This window comes from Scyliorhinus torazame, chromosome 24 (genome assembly GCF_047496885.1).
Source record: "Scyliorhinus torazame isolate Kashiwa2021f chromosome 24, sScyTor2.1, whole genome shotgun sequence".
In the NCBI taxonomy this organism is placed as follows: Eukaryota; Metazoa; Chordata; class Chondrichthyes; order Carcharhiniformes; family Scyliorhinidae; genus Scyliorhinus; species Scyliorhinus torazame.
In genome coordinates, this window is record NC_092730.1 from 33928175 (window position 1) to 33946987 (window position 18813).

The 18813-nt window shown below is 47.9% G+C and overlaps 9 non-coding genes across 9 annotated transcripts; all 9 read left to right on the plus strand.

Moving 5' to 3' along the window:
* Window positions 1–5804: 5804 nt before the first annotated feature.
* Window positions 5805–5887, plus strand: trnal-aag (transfer RNA leucine (anticodon AAG)). Its single transcript has one exon. It is a non-coding gene; the product is annotated as a tRNA-Leu (tRNA).
* A 675-nt stretch (window positions 5888–6562) lies between these two features.
* Window positions 6563–6634, plus strand: trnag-ucc (transfer RNA glycine (anticodon UCC)). The gene has a single exon. It is a non-coding gene; the product is annotated as a tRNA-Gly (tRNA).
* A 2704-nt stretch (window positions 6635–9338) lies between these two features.
* Window positions 9339–9410, plus strand: trnag-ucc (transfer RNA glycine (anticodon UCC)). Its single transcript has one exon. It is a non-coding gene; the product is annotated as a tRNA-Gly (tRNA).
* A 377-nt stretch (window positions 9411–9787) lies between these two features.
* trnal-aag (transfer RNA leucine (anticodon AAG)) lies at window positions 9788–9870 on the plus strand. The gene has a single exon. It is a non-coding gene; the product is annotated as a tRNA-Leu (tRNA).
* Window positions 9871–10572: 702 nt separating this feature from the next.
* On the plus strand, window positions 10573–10655 carry trnal-aag (transfer RNA leucine (anticodon AAG)). The gene has a single exon. It is a non-coding gene; the product is annotated as a tRNA-Leu (tRNA).
* A 675-nt stretch (window positions 10656–11330) lies between these two features.
* Window positions 11331–11402, plus strand: trnag-ucc (transfer RNA glycine (anticodon UCC)). The gene has a single exon. It is a non-coding gene; the product is annotated as a tRNA-Gly (tRNA).
* A 377-nt stretch (window positions 11403–11779) lies between these two features.
* trnal-aag (transfer RNA leucine (anticodon AAG)) lies at window positions 11780–11862 on the plus strand. The gene has a single exon. It is a non-coding gene; the product is annotated as a tRNA-Leu (tRNA).
* A 3473-nt stretch (window positions 11863–15335) lies between these two features.
* Window positions 15336–15407, plus strand: trnag-ucc (transfer RNA glycine (anticodon UCC)). Its single transcript has one exon. It is a non-coding gene; the product is annotated as a tRNA-Gly (tRNA).
* Window positions 15408–16234: 827 nt separating this feature from the next.
* On the plus strand, window positions 16235–16317 carry trnal-aag (transfer RNA leucine (anticodon AAG)). Its single transcript has one exon. It is a non-coding gene; the product is annotated as a tRNA-Leu (tRNA).
* The last annotated feature ends 2496 nt before the right edge of the window (window positions 16318–18813 follow it).

The following is an 18813-nucleotide window of genomic DNA, read 5'->3' on the forward strand; positions in this document are numbered from 1 at the left end:
CCTTCCCGCCACTCAGATCTTAGACTCGTAATACCTTCGTGTAAGGAACAGTTAGACGGCAGTACGGACTTTGTTGATTGGAGCAAACTGATCAATGCAGAAATGAGAGCTCCTTAACACACAGCGCGTTGGAGAACGATCGCACTCAGATGCAAGAGTCTGGCTGGCGTTCAAAAATAGTAAAACCACATCTAGTTTGAAATTAAATGAAGATGAAAATTAAATTTAAATCGATTTGCGCATGGAGCAAATCTTCGGCCGCCGTGCGTCAGGCTGGCCGAGCGGTCGTGGGCGCTGCGTTAAGGTAGCAGTCTTCTCTGGAAGCGTGAGTTCGAATCCCACTTCTGACATTCCCTTTTCCTCCACGTGGTTACGTTTCTCCAGCAAAATTTGCAACACCAGGAAGGTCCAATACCTCCCATTCAATGAGGAAGCGGTGGCCTCCTGGAATGAGATTCCTGCTGATATTCGCACAGCAAGATCCCACAGGCAGAAGCCCAGTTCATAACTGGATGATCTGCTCAGTGACTCTGGTTAAGGAATTAATACTGATCCCAGGACTCCGGGTAAGTTTCCACTTCCCTTGTTGTAAATAGTCTGGCTGGTTGGATTGTCGGACGTGTATCAGTTGGCTTCTTCCAGAAAGTTCTTCTGCCGCCTTTACAGCATGAACATTCTCGTGTTTGGACACTGGAGGCGTTATTCGGCTACTTGTTTGTGAAAGCAGCACCAGAACCAGCGGTGGAGAGAGATTCCAGTCGCCAGGATGCAACTGTCTCATTGGATCCTTCCCGCCACTCAGATCTTAGACTCTTAATGCGTTCGTGTCAGGAACAGTTAGACGGCAGTACGGACTTTGTTGATTGGAGCAAACTGGTCAATGCAGAAATGAGAGCTCCTTAACTCACAGCGTGTTGGAGAACCATCGCACTCAGATGCAAGAGTCTGGCTGGCGTTGAAAAATAGTTAAACCACATCTAGTTTGAAATGAAATGAAGATGAAAATTAAATTTAAATCGATTTGCGCATGGAGCATATCTTTAGCCGCCGTGCTCCAGGATGGCCGAGCGGTCGAAGGCGCTGCGTAAAGGCCGCAGTCTCCTCTGGAGGCGTGGTTTCGAATCCCACTTCTGACATTCCCTTTTCCTCCACGTGGTTACATTTCTCCAGCAACATTTGCAACACCAGGAAGATCCAATACCTCCCATTCAATGGGGAAGCGGTGGCCTCCTGGAATGAGACTCCTGCTGATATTCGCACAGCAAGACCCCACAGGCAGAAGCCCAGTTCATCACTGGATAATCTGCTCATGACTCTATTTGAGGAATTAATAATGATCCCAGGATTCCGGGTAAATGTCTCGTCTCTTGTTGTAAATAGTCTGGCTGGTTGGATTGTCGAGGTGTCTCAGTCGACATCTCCCAGAAAACTCTTCTGCCGCCTTTACTGGATGAACGTCCTCCTGTTTGGACACTGAAGGGTTTTCTGGCTACTTGTTTGTGAAAGCAGCACCAGAAGCAGCTGTGGAGAGAGATTCCAGTCGCAAGGATGCAACTGTATAATTGGATCCTTCACGCCGCTCAGATCTTAGACTCTCAATACCTTCGTGTGAGGAACAGGTCGGCGGGAGTTCGGTCTTTGTTGATTGCAGCAAACTGTTCAATGCAACAATGCGAAGCTCCTTAACGCCCAGCGGCTTGGACAAGGACGGCACTCAGATACAGAACTCTGGCTGGTGTTCAAAAATAGGAAAAGCACAACTGATTAGAAATGAAATGACAATGAAGATAGAATTTAAAGTTCTTCAGTGAGCAATGGTGGTATAATGGTGAGCATAGCTGCCTTCCAAGCAGTTGACCTGGGTTCGATTACCGGCCATCGCAGAAAAAAGTATTTCGAAATTTTGGGCAGCAAGGTGGCACAGTAGTTTCACAGCTCCAGGGTTCCAGGTTCGATTCCCGGCTTGGGTCACTGTCTGTGCGGAGTCTGCACGTTCTCCCCATGTCTGCGTGAATTTCATCACGGGTGCTCCGGTTTCCTCCCGCGGCATAAAGACGAGCTGGCTCGGGGAATTGGTCATGCGTAATTGCCCTTAGTGTCCAAAAATGTAGGAAGGATTATTGGGTTGCGGGGTGAGGGTGATAGGATGGAATTGAGGTCTTAAGTGGATCGGTGCAGACTCGATGGGCCGAATGGACTCCTTCTGCACTGTATGTTCTATGTCTATTTGTGCACCGAGCATAACAGTTTCTGCAGCTCGTCAGGGTGGCCGAGCGGTCGAAGGCGCGGCGTTAAGGACGCAGTCTCCTCTGGACGCGTGGGTTAGAATCCAACTTTTGACATTGCCTTTTTTTCCACGAGGTTACATTTCTCCAAAAATTGTTCAACCCCAGGAAGATCTCATACCTCCCATTCAATGGGGAAGCGGCGGCCTCGGGACGCGAGATTCTTACTTAAATTCGCACAGCAAGACCCCACAGTCAGCAGCCCAGTTCATGACTGGATGATCTGCTCAGTGACTCTGGTTGAGGAATTAATACTGATCCCAGGACTCCGGGTAAATTTCCACTTCCCTTGTTGTAAATAGTCTGGCTGGTTGGATTGTCGGACGTGAATCAGTTGGCTTCTTCCAGAAAGTTCATCTGCCGCCTTTACAGCATGAACATCCTCGTGTTTGGACACTGGAGGCGTTATTCGGCTACTTGTCTGTGAAAGCAGAACCAGATGCAGCTGTGCAGAGATATTCCAGTCGCCAGGATGCAACTGTCTCATTGGATCCTTCCCGCCACTCAGATCTTAGACTCTTAATACCTTCGTGTAAGGAACAGTTAGACGGCAGTACGGATTTTGTTGATTGGAGCGAACTGATCAATGCAGAAATGAGAGCTCCTTAACACACAGCGTGTTGGAGAACGATCGCACTCAGATGCAAGAGTCTGACTGGCGTTCAAAAATAGTAAAACCACATCTGGAATATACAGGGAATATACAGTGAATGGTAGAACCCTCAAGAGTATTGAAAGTCAAAGAGATCTAGGAGTACAGGTCCACAGGTCATTGAAAGGGGCAACACAGGTGGAGAAGGTAGTCAAGAAGGCATACGGCATGCTTGCCTTCATTGGCCGGGGCATTGAGTATAAGAATTGGCAAGTCATGTTGCAGCTGTATAGAACCTTAGTTAGGCCACACTTGGAGTATAGTGTTCAATTCTGGTCGCCACACTACCAGAAGGATGTGGAGGCTTTAGAGAGGGTGCAGAAGAGATTTACCAGAATGTTGCCTGGTATGGAGGGCATAAGCTATGAGGAGCGGTTGAATAAACTCGGTTTGTTCTCACTGGAACGAAGGAGGTTGAGGGGCGACCTGATAGAGGTATACAAAATTATGAGGGGCATAGACAGAGTGGATAGTCAGAGGCTTTTCCCCAGGGTAGAGGGGTCAATTACTAGGGGGCATAGGTTTAAGGTGAGAGGGGCAAGGTTTAGAGTAGATGTACGAGGCAAGTTTTTTACGCAGAGGCGAGTGGGTACCTGGTACTCGCTACCGGAGGAGGTAGTGGAAGCAGGGACGATAGGGACATTTAAGGGGCATCTTGACAAATATATGAATATGATGGGAATAGAAGGATACGGACCCAGGAAGTGTAGAAGATTGTAGTTTCGTCGGGCAGTATGGTCGGCACGGGCTTGGAGGGCCGAAGGGCCTGTTCCTGTGCTGTACGTTTCTTTGTTCTTTGTTCTTAGTTTGAAATGAAATGAAGGTGAAAATTAAATTTAAATCGATTTGCGCATGCAGCATATCTTTGGCCACAGTGCGTCAGGATGGCCGAGCGGTCGAGAGCGCTGCGTTAAGGTCGCACTCTCCTCTGGAGGCGTGGGTTCGAATTCCACTTCTGACATTAACTTTTCACCCACGTGGTTACGTTTCTACAGCAAAATTTGCAGCGCCAGGAAGATCCAATACCTCATATTCAATGGGTAAGCGGTGGCCTCCTGGAATCAGATTCCTGCTGATATTCGCACAGCAAGACCCCACAGGCAGAAGCTCAGTTCATCACTGGATAATCTGCTCATGACTCTATTTGAGGAATGAAAAATGATCCCAGGATTCCGGGTAAATGTTTCGTCTCTTGTTGTAAATAGTCTGGCTGGTTGGATTGTCGAGGTGTCTCAGTCGACATCTCCCAGAAAACTCTTCTGCCGCCTTTACTGGATGAACGTCCTCCTGTTTGGACACTGAAGGGTTTTCTGGCTACTTGTTTGTGAAAGCAGCACCAGAAGCAGCTGTGGAGAGAGATTCCAGTCGCAAGGATGCAACTGTATAATTGGATCCTCCACGCCGCTCAGATCTTAGATTCTCAATACCTTCGTGTGAGGAACAGGTCGGCGGGAGTTCGGTCTTTGTTGATTGCAGCAAACTGATCAATGCAACAATGCGAAGCTCCTGAACGCCCAGCGGCTTGGAGAAGGACGGCACTCAGATACAGGACTCTGGCTGGTGTTCAAAAATAGGAAAAGCACAACTGATTACAAATGAAATGACAATGAAGGTAGAATTTAAAGTTCTTCTGTGAGTGATGGTGGTGTAATGGTGAGCATAGCAGCCTTCCAAGCAGTTGACCTGCGTTCGATTCCCAGCCATCGCAGAAAAAACTTACTTCGAAATTTTGGGCAGCAAGGTCGCACAGTTGTTTCACAGCTCCAGGGTTCCAGGTTCGATTCCCGGCTTGGGTCACTGTGTGTGCGGAGTCTGCACGTTCTCCCCATGTCTGCGTGAATTTCACCGCGGGTTCTCCGGTTTCCTCCCACGGCATAAAGACGAGCAGGCTAGGGGAATTGGTCAAGCGTAATTGCCCTTCGTGTCCAAAAAGCTAGGAAGGATTATTGGGTTGCGGGGTGAGGGTGATAGGATGGAATTGAGGTATTAAGTGGATCGGTGCAGACTCGATGGGCCGAATGGACTCCTTCTGCACTGTATGTTCTATGTCTATTTGTGCACCGAGCATAACAGTTTCTGCAGCTCGTCAGGGTGGCCGAGCGGCCGAAGGCGCGGCGTTAAGGACGCAGTCTCCTCTGGAGGCGTGGGTTAGAATTCTACTTCTGACATTGCCTTTTTTTCCACGAGGTTACATTTCTCCAATAATTGTTCAACCCCAGGAATATCTCATACCTCCCATTCAATGGGGAAGCGGTGGCCTCGGGACGCGAGATTCGTACTTAAATTCGCACAGCAAGTCCCCACAGTCAGAAGCCCAGTTCATGACTGGATGATCTGCTCAGTGACTCTGGTTGAGGAATTAATACTGATCCCAGGACTCCGGGTAAATTTCCACTTCCCTTGTTGTAAATAGTCTGGCTGGTTGGATTGTCGGACGTGAATCAGCTGGCTTCTTCCGGAAAGTTCTTCTGCCGCCTTTACAGCATGAACATCCTCGTGTTTGGCACTGGAGGCGTTATTCGGCTACTTGTCTGTGAAAGCAGCACCAGATGCAGCTGTGCAGAGATTCCAGTCGCCAGGATGCAACTGTCTCATTGGATCCTTCCCGCCTCTCAGATCTTAGACTCTTAATACCTTCGTGTAAGGAACAGTTAGACGGCAGTACGGACTTTGTTGATTGGAGCAAACTGATAAATGCAGAAATGAGAGCTCCTTAACACACAGCGCGTTGGAGAACGATCGCACTGAGATGCAAGAGTCTGGCTGGCGTTCAAAAATAGTAAAACCACATCTAGTTTGAAATGAAATGAAGATGAAAATTAAATTTAAATCGATTTGCGCATGGAGCATATCTTTGGCCAGAGTGCGTCAGGATGGCCGAGCGGTCGAAGGCGCTGCGTTAAGGTCGCAGTCTCCTCTGGAGGCGTGGGTTCGAATCCCACTTCTGACATTCCCTTTTGCTCCACGTGGTTACGTTTCTCCAGCAATATTTGCAACACCAGGACGATCCAATACCTCCCATTCAATGGGGAAGCGGTGGCCTCCTGGAATGAGACTCCTGCTGATATTCGCACAGCAAGACCCCACAGGCAGAAGCCCAGTTCATCACTGGATAATCTGCTCATGACTCTATTTGAGGAATTAATAATGATCCCAAGATTCCGGGTAAATGTCTCGTCTCTTGTTGTAAATAGTCTGGCTGGTTGGATTGTCGAGGTGTCTCAGTCGACATCTCCCAGAAAACTCTTCTGCCGCCTTTACTGGATGAACGTCCTCCTGTTTGGACACTGAAGGGGTTACTGGCTATTTGTTTGTGAAAGCAGCACCAGAAGCAGCTGTGGAGAGAGATTCCAGTGGCAAGGATGCAACTGTATAATTGGATCCTTCACGCCGCTCAGATCTTAGACTCTCAATATCTTCATGTGAGGAACAGGTCGGCGGGAGTTCGGTCTTTGTTGATTGCAGCAAACTGATCAATGCAACGACGCGAAGCTCCTTAACCCCCAGCGGCTTGGAGAAGGACGGCACTCAGATACAGGACTCTGGCTGGTGTTCAAAAATAGGAAAAGCACAACTGTTTAGAAATGAAATGACAATGAAGATAGAATTTAAAGTTCTTCAGTGAGCGATGGTGGTATAATGGTGAGCATAGCTGCCTTCCAAGCAGTTGACCTGGGTTCGATTCCCAGCCATCGCAGAAAAAACCTATTTCGAAATTTTGGGCAGCAAGGTAGCACAGTTGTTTCACAGCTCCAGGGTTCCAGGTTCGATTCCCGGCTTGGGTCACTGACTGTGCGGAGTCTGCACGTTCTCCCCAAGTCTGCGTGAATTTCACCCCGGGTGCTCCGGTTTCGTCCCACGGCATGAAGACGAGATGGCTCGGGGAATTGGTCATGCGTAATTGCCCGTCGTGTCCAAAAAGCTAGGAAGGATTATTGGGCTGCGGGGTGAGGGTGATAGGATGGAATTGAGGTATTAAGTGGATCGGTGCAGACTCGATGGGCCGAATGGACTCCTTCTGCACTGTATGTTCTATGTCTATTTGTGCACCGAGCAGAACAGTTTCTGCAGCTCGTCAGGGTGGCCGAGCGGCCGAAGGCGCGGCGTTAAGGACGCAGTCTCCTCTGGAGGCGTGGGTTAGAATTCTACTTCTGACATTGCCTTTTTTTCCACGAGGTTACATTTCTCCAATAATTGTTCAACCCCAGGAATATCTCATACCTCCCATTCAATGGGGAAGCGGTGGCCTCGGGACGCGAGATTCGCACTTAAATTCGCACAGCAAGACCCCACAGTCAGAAGCCCAGTTCATGACTGGATGATCTGCTCAGTGACTCTGGTTGAGGAATTAATACTGATCCCAGGACTCCTTGTAAATTTCCACTTCCCTTGTTGTAAATAGTCTGGCTGGTTGGATTGTCGGACGTGAATCAGTTGGCTTCTTCCAGAAAGTTCTTCTGCCGCCTTTACAGCATGAACATCCTCGTGTTTGGACACTGGAGGCGTTATTCGGCTACTTGTCTGTGAAAGCAGCACCAGATGCAGCTGTGCTGAGATTCCAGTCGCCAGGATGCAACTGTCTCATTGGATCCTTCCCGCCACTCAGATCTTAGACTCTTAATACCTTCGTGTAAGGAACAGTTAGACGGCAGTACGGACTTTGTTGATTGGAGCAAACTGATCAATGCAGAAATGAGAGCTCCTTAACACACAGCGCGTTGGAGAACGATCGCACTCAGATGCAAGAGTCTGGCTGGCGTTCAAAAATAGTAAAACCACATCTAGTTTGAAATTAAATGAAGATGAAAATTAAATTTAAATCGATTTGCGCATGGAGCAAATCTTCGGCCGCCGTGCGTCAGGCTGGCCGAGCGGTCGTGGGCGCTGCGTTAAGGTAGCAGTCTTCTCTGGAAGCGTGGGTTCGAATCCCACTTCTGACATTCCCTTTTCCTCCACGTGGTTACGTTTCTCCAGCAAAATTTGCAACACCAGGAAGGTCCAATACCTCCCATTCAATGAGGAAGCGGTGGCCTCCTGGAATGAGATTCCTGCTGATATTCGCACAGCAAGATCCCACAGGCAGAAGCCCAGTTCATAACTGGATGATCTGCTCAGTGACTCTGGTTAAGGAATTAATACTGATCCCAGGACTCCGGGTAAGTTTCCACTTCCCTTGTTGTAAATAGTCTGGCTGGTTGGATTGTCGGACGTGTATCAGTTGGCTTCTTCCAGAAAGTTCTTCTGCCGCCTTTACAGCATGAACATTCTCGTGTTTGGACACTGGAGGCGTTATTCGGCTACTTGTTTGTGAAAGCAGCACCAGAACCAGCGGTGGAGAGAGATTCCAGTCGCCAGGATGCAACTGTCTCATTGGATCCTTCCCGCCACTCAGATCTTAGACTCTTAATGCGTTCGTGTCAGGAACAGTTAGACGGCAGTACGGACTTTGTTGATTGGAGCAAACTGGTCAATGCAGAAATGAGAGCTCCTTAACTCACAGCGTGTTGGAGAACCATCGCACTCAGATGCAAGAGTCTGGCTGGCGTTGAAAAATAGTTAAACCACATCTAGTTTGAAATGAAATGAAGATGAAAATTAAATTTAAATCGATTTGCGCATGGAGCATATCTTTAGCCGCCGTGCTTCAGGATGGCCGAGCGGTCGAAGGCGCTGCGTAAAGGCCGCAGTCTCCTCTGGAGGCGTGGTTTCGAATCCCACTTCTGACATTCCCTTTTCCTCCACGTGGTTACATTTCTCCAGCAACATTTGCAACACCAGGAAGATCCAATACCTCCCATTCAATGGGGAAGCGGTGGCCTCCTGGAATGAGACTCCTGCTGATATTCGCACAGCAAGACCCCACAGGCAGAAGCCCAGTTCATCACTGGATAATCTGCTCATGACTCTATTTGAGGAATTAATAATGATCCCAGGATTCCGGGTAAATGTCTCGTCTCTTGTTGTAAATAGTCTGGCTGGTTGGATTGTCGAGGTGTCTCAGTCGACATCTCCCAGAAAACTCTTCTGCCGCCTTTACTGGATGAACGTCCTCCTGTTTGGACACTGAAGGGTTTTCTGGCTACTTGTTTGTGAAAGCAGCACCAGAAGCAGCTGTGGAGAGAGATTCCAGTCGCAAGGATGCAACTGTATAATTGGATCCTTCACGCCGCTCAGATCTTAGACTCTCAATATCTTCATGTGAGGAACAGGTCGGCGGGAGTTCGGTCTTTGTTGATTGCAGCAAACTGATCAATGCAACGACGCGAAGCTCCTTAACCCCCAGCGGCTTGGAGAAGGACGGCACTCAGATACAGGACTCTGGCTGGTGTTCAAAAATAGGAAAAGCACAACTGTTTAGAAATGAAATGACAATGAAGATAGAATTTAAAGTTCTTCAGTGAGCGATGGTGGTGTAATGGTGAGCATAGCTCCCTTCCAAGCAGTTGACCTGGGTTCGATTCCCAGCCATCGCAGAAGAAACTTATTTCGAAATTTTGGGCAGCAAGGTAGCACAGTTGTTTCACAGCTCCAGGGTTCCAGGTTCGATTCCCGGCTTGGGTCACTGACTGTGCGGAGTCTGCACGCTCTCCCCAAGTCTGCGTGAATTTCACCCCGGGTGCTCCGGTTTCCTCCCACGGCATAAAGACGAGCTGGCTCGGGGAATTGGTCATGCGTAATTGCCCTTAGTGTCCAAAAAGGTAGGAAGGATTATTGGGTTGCGGGGTGAGGGTGATAGGATGGAATTGAGGTCTTACGTGGATCGGTGCAGACTCGATAGGCCGAATGGACTCCTTCTGCACTGCATGTTCTATGTCTATTTGTGCACGGAGCATAACATTTTCTGCAGCTCGTCGGGATGGCCGAGCGGTCGATGGCGCTGCGTTAAGGCCGCAGTCTCCTCTGGAGGCGTAGGTTAGAATCCTACTTCTGACATTGCCTTTTTTTCCTCGAGGTTACATTTCTCGAAAAATTGTTCAACCCCAGGAAGATCTAATACCTCCCATTCAATGGGGAAGCGGTGGCCTCGGGACCCGAGATTCGTACTTAAATTCGCACAGCAAGACCCCACAGTCAGAAGCCCAGTTCATGACTGGATGATCTGTTCAGTGACTCTGCTTGAGGAATTAATACTGATCCCAGGACTCCGGGTAAATTTCCACTTCCCTTGTTGTAAATAGTCTGGCTGGTTGGATTGTCGGACGTGAATCAGTTGGCTTCTTCCAGAAAGTTCTTCTGCCGCCTTTACAGCATGAACATCCTCGTGTTTGGACACTGGAGGCGTTATTCGGCTACTTCTCTGTGAAAGCAGCACCAGATGCAGCTGTGCAGAAAGATTCCAGTCGCCAGGATGCAACTGTCTCATTGGATCCTTCCCGCCACTCAGATCTTAGACTCTTAATACCTTCGTGTAAGGAACAGTTAGACGGCAGTACGGACTTTGTTGATTGGAGCAAACTGATCAATGCAGAAATGAGAGCTCCTTAACACACAGCGTGTTGTAGAACGATCGCACTGAGATGGAAGAGTCTGACTGGCGTTCAAAAATAGTAAAACCACATCTAGTTTGAAATGAAATGAAGATGAAAATTAAATTTAAATCGATTTGCGCATGGAGCATATCTTTGGCCACAGTGCGTCAGGATGGCCGAGCGGTCGAAGGCGCTGCGTTAAGGTCGCAGTCTCCTCTGGAGGCGTGGGTTCGAATCCCACTTCTGACATTCCCTTTTCCTCCACGTGGTTCTGTTTCTCCAGCAAAATTTGCAACACCCGGACGATCCAATACCTCCCATTCAATGGGTAAGCGGTGGCCTCCTGGAATGAGATTCCTGTTGATATTCGCACAGCAAGACCCCACAGGCAGAAGCCCAGTTCATCACTGGATAATCTGCTCATGTCTCTATTTGAGGAATTAATAATGATCCCAGGATTCCGGGTAAATGTCTCGTCTCTTGTTGTAAATAGTCTGGCTGGTTGGATTTTCGAGGTGTCTCAGTCGACATCTCCCAGAAAACTCTTCTGCCGCCTTTACTGGATGAACGTCCTCCTGTTTGGACACTGAAGGGGTTTCTGGCTACTTGTTTGTGAAAGCAGCACCAGAAGCAGCTGTGGAGAGAGATTCCAGTCGCAAGGATGCAACTGTATAATTGGATCCTTCACGCCGCTCAGATCTTAGACTCTCAATATCTTCACGTGAGGAACAGGTCGGCGGGAGTTCGGTCTTTGTTGATTGCAGCAAACTGATCAATGCAACGACGCGAAGCTCCTTAACCCCCAGCGGCTTGGAGAAGGACGGCACTCAGATACAGGACTCTGGCTGGTGTTCAAAAATGGGAAAAGCACAACTGATTAGAAATGAAATGACAATGAAGATAGAATTTAAAGTTCTTCAGTGAGCGATGGTGGTATAATGGTGAGCATAGCTGCCTTCCAAGCAGTTGACCTGGGTTCGATTCCCAGCCATCGCAGAAAGAACTTATTTCGAAATTTTGGGCAGCAAGGTAGCACAGTTGTTTCACAGCTCCACTGTTCCAGGTTCGATTCCCGGCTTGGGTCACTCTCTGTGCGGCGTCTGCACGTTCTCCCCATGTCTGCGTGAATTTCACCCCAGGTGCTCCGGTTTCCTCCCACAGCATAAAGACGAGCTAGCTCCGGGAATTGGTCATGCGTAATTGCCCTTAGTGTCCAAAAAGGTAGGAAGGATTATTGGGTTGCGGGGTGAGGGTGATAGGATGGAATTGAGGTCTTAAGTGGATCGGTGCAGACTCGATGGGCCGAATGGACTCCTTCTCCACTGTATGTTCTCTGTCTGTTTGTGCACGGTTCATAACATTTCCTGCAGCTCGTCAGGGTGGCCGAGCGGTCGAAGACGCTGCGTTAAGATCGCAGACTCCTCTGGAGGCGTGGGTTAGAATCCTACTTCTGACATTGCCTTTTTTTCACGAGGTTACATTTCTCCAAAAATTGTTCAACCCCAGGAAGATCTAATACCTCCCATTCAATGGGGAAGCGGTGGCCTCGGGACGCGAGATTCGTACTGAAATTCGCACAGCAAGACCCCGCAGGCAGAAGCCCAGTTCATGACTGTATGATCGGCTCAGTGACTCTGGGTGAGGAATTAATACTGATCCCAGGACTCCTTGCAAATTTCCACTTCCCTTGTTGTAAATAGTCTGGCTGGTTGGATTGTCGGACGTGAATCAGTTGGCTTCTTCCAGAAAGTTCTTCTGCCGCCTTTACAGCATGAACATCCTCGTGTTTGGACACTGGAGGCGTTATTCGGCTACTTGTCTGTGAAAGCAGCACCAGATGCAGCTGTGCAGAGAGATTCCAGTCGCCAGGATGCAACTGTCTCATTGGATCCTTCCCGCCACTCAGATCTTAGACTCGTAATACCTTCGTGTAAGGAACAGTTAGACGGCAGTACGGACTTTGTTGATTGGAGCAAACTGATCAATGCAGAAATGAGAGCTCCTTAACACACAGCGCGTTGGAGAACGATCGCACTCAGATGCAAGAGTCTGGCTGGCGTTCAAAAATAGTAAAACCACATCTAGTTTGAAATTAAATGAAGATGAAAATTAAATTTAAATCGATTTGCGCATGGAGCAAATCTTCGGCCGCCGTGCGTCAGGCTGGCCGAGCGGTCGTGGGCGCTGCGTTAAGGTGGCAGTCTTCTCTGGAAGCGTGGGTTCGAATCCCACTTCTGACATTCCCTTTTCCTCCACGTGGTTACGTTTCTCCAGCAAAATTTGCGACACCAGGAAGGTCCAATACCTCCCATTCAATGAGGAAGCGGTGGCCTCCTGGAATGAGATTCCTGCTGATATTCGCACAGCAAGATCCCACAGGCAGAAGCCCAGTTCATAACTGGATGATCTGCTCAGTGACTCTGGTTAAGGAATTAATACTGATCCCAGGACTCCGGGTAAGTTTCCACTTCCCTTGTTGTAAATAGTCTGGCTGGTTGGATTGTCGGACGTGTATCAGTTGGCTTCTTCCAGAAAGTTCTTCTGCCGCCTTTACAGCATGAACATTCTCGTGTTTGGACACTGGAGGCGTTATTCGGCTACTTGTTTGTGAAAGCAGCACCAGAACCAGCGGTGGAGAGAGATTCCAGTCGCCAGGATGCAACTGTCTCATTGGATCCTTCCCGCCACTCAGATCTTAGACTCTTAATACGTTCGTGTCAGGAACAGTTAGACGGCAGTACGGACTTTGTTGATTGGAGCAAACTGATCAATGCAGAAATGAGAGCTCCTTAACTCACAGCGTGTTGGAGAACCATCCCACTCAGATGCAAGAGTCTGGCTGGCGTTGAAAAATAGTTAAACCACATCTAGTTTGAAATGAAATGAAGATGAAAATTAAATTTAAATCGATTTGCGCATGGAGCATATCTTTAGCCGCCGTGCTTCAGGATCGCCGAGCGGTCGAAGGCGCTGCGTTAAGGTCGCAGTCTTCTCTGGAGGCGTGGTTTCGAATCCCACTTCTGACATTCCCTTTTCCTCCACGTGGTTACATTTCTCCAGCAACATTTGCAACACCAGGAAGATCCAATACTTCCCATTCAATGCTGAAGCGGTGGACTCCGGGAATGAGATTCCTGCTGATATTCGCACAGCAAGACCCCACAGGCAGAAGCCCAGTTCGCAACTGGATAATCTGCTCAGTGACTCTATTTGAGGAATTAATAATGATCCCAGGATTCCGGGTAAATGTCTCGTCTCTTGTTGTAAATAGTCTGGCTGGTTGGATTATTGAGGTGTCTCAGTCGACATCTCCCAGAAAACTCTTCTGCCGCCTTTACTGGATGAATGTCCTCCTGTTTGGACACTGAAGGGTTCTCTGGCTACTTGTTTGTGAAAGCAGCACCAGAAGCAGCTGTGGAGAGAGATTCCAGTCGCAAGGATGCAACTGTATAATTGGATCCTTCACGCCGCTCAGATCTTAGACTCTCAATACCTTCGTGTGAGGAACAGGTCGGCGGGAGTTCGGTCTTTGTTGATTGCAGCAAACTGATCAATGCAACAATGCGAAGCTCCTTAACCCCCAGCGGCTTGGAGAAGGACGGCACTTAGATACAGGACTCTGGCTGGTGTTCAAAAATAGGAAAAGCACAACTGATTAGAAATGAAATGACAATGAAGATAGAATTTAAAGTTCTTCAGTGAGCGATGGTGGGACAGTGGTGAGCATAGCTGCCTTCCAAGCATTTCATCTAGGTTCGATGCCCGGCCATCGCAGAAAAAACTTATTTCGAAATTTTGGGGAGCAAGGTAGCGCCGTGGTTAGCACAGTTGTTTCACAGCTCCAGGGTTCCAGGTTCGATTCCCGGCTTGGGTCACTGTCTGTGCGGAGTCTGCACGTTCTCCCCATGTCTGCGTGAATTTCACCCCGGGAGCTCCGGTTTCCTCCCGCGGCATAAAGACGAGCTGGCTCGGGGAATTGGTCATGCGTAATTGCCCTTAGTGTCCAAAAATGTAGGAAGGATTATTGGGTTGCGGGGTGAGTGTGATAGGATGGAATTGACGTCTTAAGTGGGTCGGTGCAGACTCGATGGGCCGAATGGACTCCTTCTGCTCTGTATGTTCTCTCTCTATGTCTATTTGTGCACGTAGCATAACGTCGTCGCCAGCTCGTCAGGCTGGCCGAGCGTTCGAAGGCGCTGCGTTAATGTCGCAGTCTCCTCTGGAGGCGTGGGTTCGAATCCTACTTCGGACATCGCCTTTTTTTCCACGAGGTTACATTTCTCCAACAAATGTTCAACCCCAGGAAGATTTAATACCTCCCATTCAATGGGGAGGCGGTGGCCTCGGGACGTGAGATTCGCACTTAAATTCGCACAGCAAGACCCCACAGTCAGAAGCCCAGTTCATGACGGGATGATCTGCTCAGTGACTCTGGTTGAGGAATTAATATTGATCCCAGGACTCCGAGTAAATTTCCACTTCCCTTGTTGTAAATAGTCTGGCTGGTTGGATTGTCGGACGTGAATCAGTTGGCTTCTTCCAGAAAGTTCTTCTGCCGCCTTTACAGCATGAGCGACCTCCTGTTTTGACACTGAAGGGTTCTCTGGCTACTTGTTTGTGAAAGCAGCACCAGAATCAGCTGTGGAGAGAGTTTCCAGTCGCAAGGATGCAACTGTATAATTGGATCCTTCACGCCGCTCAGATCTTAGACTCTCAATACCGTCGTGTGAGGAACAGGTCGGCTGGAGTTCGGTCTTTGTTGATTGCAGCAAACTGATCAATGCATCAATGCGAAGCTCCTTAGCCCCCAGCGGCTTGGAGAAGGACGGTACTCAGATTCAGGATTATGGCTGGTGTTCCAAAATAGGAAAAGCACAACTGATTAGAAATAAAATGCGAATGAAGATATAATTTAAAGCGGGTCTATGAGCGATGGTGGTACAGTGGTGAGCATAGTTGCCTTCCAAGCAGTTGACCCGTGTTCGATTCTCGGCCATCGCAGAAGAAATTTATTTCGAAATTTTGGACAGCAAGGTAGCATCGTGGTTAGCACAGTTGCTTCACAGCACCAGGGTTCCAGTTTCGATTCCCGGCTTCGGTCACTGTCTGTGCGGAGTCTGCATGTTCTCCCTGTGTCTGCGTGAATTTCACCCCGGGTGCTCTGGTTTCCTCCCACAGCATAAAGACGAGCTAGCTCCGGGAATTGGTCATGCGTAATTGCCCTTAGTGTCCAAAAAGTTAGGAATGATTATTGGGTTGCGGGGTGAGGGTGATAGGATGGAATTGAGGTCTTAAGTGGATCGGTGCAGACTCGATGGGCCGAATGGACTCCTTCTCCACTGTATGTTCTCTGTCTGTTTGTTGTAAATAGTCTGGCATGTTGTATTGGCGGATGTAAATAAGTTGGCTTCTCCCAGAATGTTCTTCTGCCGCCTTTACAGCATGAACATCCTCGTGTTTGGACACTGGAGGGGTTATTAGGCTACTAGCCTGTGAAAGCAGCACCAGAAGCAGCTGTGCAGAGAGATTCCAGTCGCCAAGATGCAACTGTCTAATTGGATCCATCAGGCCGCTCAGATCTTAGACTCTTAATACCTTCGTGTGAGGAACAGGTAGGCGGCAGTACGGACTTTGTTGAATAGAGCAAACTGATCAATGCAGAAATGAGAGCTCCTTAACACACAGCGTGTTGGAGAACGATCGCACTCAGATACAAGAGTCTGGCTGGCGTTCAAAAATAGTAAAACCACATCTAGTTTGAAATGAAATGAAGATGAAAATTGAATTTAAATCGATTCGCCGATGGAGCATATCTTGGGTTACGGCGCGTCAGGATGGCCGAGCGGTCGAAGGCGCTGCGTTAAGGTTGCAGTCTCCTCTGGAGGGGTGGGTTCGAATCCTACTTCTGACATTAACTTTTCCTCCACGTGGTTACGTTTCTCCAGCAAAATGTTCAACCCCAGGAAGATTCAATTGGGGAAGCGGTGGCCTCCGGGAATGAGATTCCTGCTTACATTCGCACAGCAAGACCTCACAGGGAGAAGTCCAGTTCATAACTGAATAATATAAGAACTAGGAGCAGGAGTAGGCCATCTGGCCCCTCGAGCCTGCTCCACCATTCAATGAGATCATGGCTGATCTTTTGTGGACTCAGCTCCACTTTCGGGCCCGAACACCATAACCCTTAATCCCTTTATTCTTCAAAAAACTATCTATCCTTATCTTAAAAACATTTAATAAAGGAGCCTCTACTGCTTCACTGGGCAAGGAATTCCATAGATTCACAACGCTTTGGGTGAAGAAGTTCCTTCTAAACTCAGTCCTAAATCTACTTCCCCTTATTTTGAGGCTATGCCCCCTAGTTCTGTTTTCACCCGCCAGTGGAAACAACCTGCCCGCATCTATCCTTTCTATTCCCTTCATAATCTCATATGTTTCTATAAGATCCCCCCCTCATCCTTCTAAATTCCAATGAGTACAGTCCCAGTCTACTCAACCTCTCCTCGTAATCCAACCCCTTCAGCTTTGGGATTAACCTAGTGAATCTCCTCTGCACACCCTCCAGTGCCTGTACGTCCTTTCTCAAGTAAGGAGACCAAAACTGAACACAATACTCTAGGTGTGGCCTCACTAACACCTTATACAATTGCAGCAGAACCTCCCCAGTCTTAAACTCCATCCCTCTAGCAATGAAGGACAAAATTCCATTTGCCTTCTTAATCACCTGTTGCACCTGAAAACCAACTTTTTGAGACTCATGCACTAGAACACTCAGGTCTCTCTGCACAGCAGCATGTTTTAATATTTTATCATTTAAATAATAATCTCTTTTGCTGTTATTCCTACCAAAATGGATAACCTCACATTTGTCAACATTGTATTCCATCTGCCAGACCCTAGCCCATTCACTTAGCCTATCCAAATCCCTCTGCAGACTTCCAATATCCTCTGCACTTTTTGCTTTACCACTTATCTTAGTGTCGTATGCAAACTTGGACACATTGCCCTTGGTCCCCAACTCCAAATCATCGATGTAAATTGTGAACAGTTGTGGGCCCAACACTGATCACTGAGGGACACCACTAGCTACTGATTGCCAACCAGAGAAACACCCATTAATCCCCACTCTTTGCTTTCTATTAATTAACCAATCCTCTATCCATGCTACTACTTTCCCCTTAATGCCATGCATCTTTATCTGATGCAACAACCTTTTGTGTGGCACCTTGTCAAAGGCTTTCTGGAAATCCAGATATACCAGATATACCACATCCATTGGCTCCCCGTTATCTACCGCACTGTTAATGTCCTCAAAATATTCCACTAAATTAGTTAGGCGCGACCTGCCCTTTATGAACCCATGCTGCGTCTGTCCAGTGGGACAACTTCCATCCAGATGCCTCGCTATTTCTTCCTTGATGATAGATACCAGCATCTTCCCTACTACCGAAGTTAAGCTCACTGGCCTATAATTACCCGCTTTCTGCCTACCTCCTTTTTTAAACAGTGGTGTCACGTTTGCTAATTTCCAATCCGCAGGGACGGCCCCAGATAATTTTGGTAAATTATCACTAGTGCATTTGCAATTTCCCTAGCCATCCCTTTTAACACTCTGGGATGCATTCCATCAGGTCCAGGAGACTTGTCTACCTTTAGCCCCATGAGCTTGCCCATCACTACCTCCTTGGTGATAACAATCCTCTCAAGGTCCTCACCTGTCAAAGCCTCATTTCCATCAGTCACTGGCATGTTATTTGTGTCTTCCACTGTGAAGACCGACCCAAAAAACCTGTTCAGTTCCTCAGCCATTTCCTCATCTCCCATTACTAAATCTCCCTTCTCATCCACTAAAGGACAAATATTTACCTTAGCCACTCTTTTTTGTTTTATGTATTTGTAGAAACCTTTACTATCTGTTTTTATATTCTGAGCAAGTTTACTCTCATAATCTATCTTACTCTTCTTTATACCTTTTTTAGTAGCTTTCAGTTGCCCCCTAAAGATTTCCCAGTCCTCTAGTCTCCCACTGATCTTTGCTACTTTGTATGTTTTATCCTTCAATTTGATACTCTCCCTTATTTCCTTAGATATCGACGGTCGATTTTCCCTCTTTTTACCGCCCTTCCTTTTTGTTGGTATCTACCTTTGCTGAGCACTGTGAAAAATCACTTGGAAGGTTCTCCACTGTTTCTCAACTGTTTCACAATAAAATATTTGCTCCCAGTCTATCTTAGCTAGTTCTTCTCTCATCCCATTGCAATCTCCTTTGTTTAAGCGCAAAACACTAGTGCTTGATTTTACCTTCTCACCCTCCATCTGTATTTTAAATTCCATCATATTGTGATCGCTCCTTCCGAGAGGTTCCCTAACTATGAGATCCTGAATCAATCCTGTCTCATTACACAGG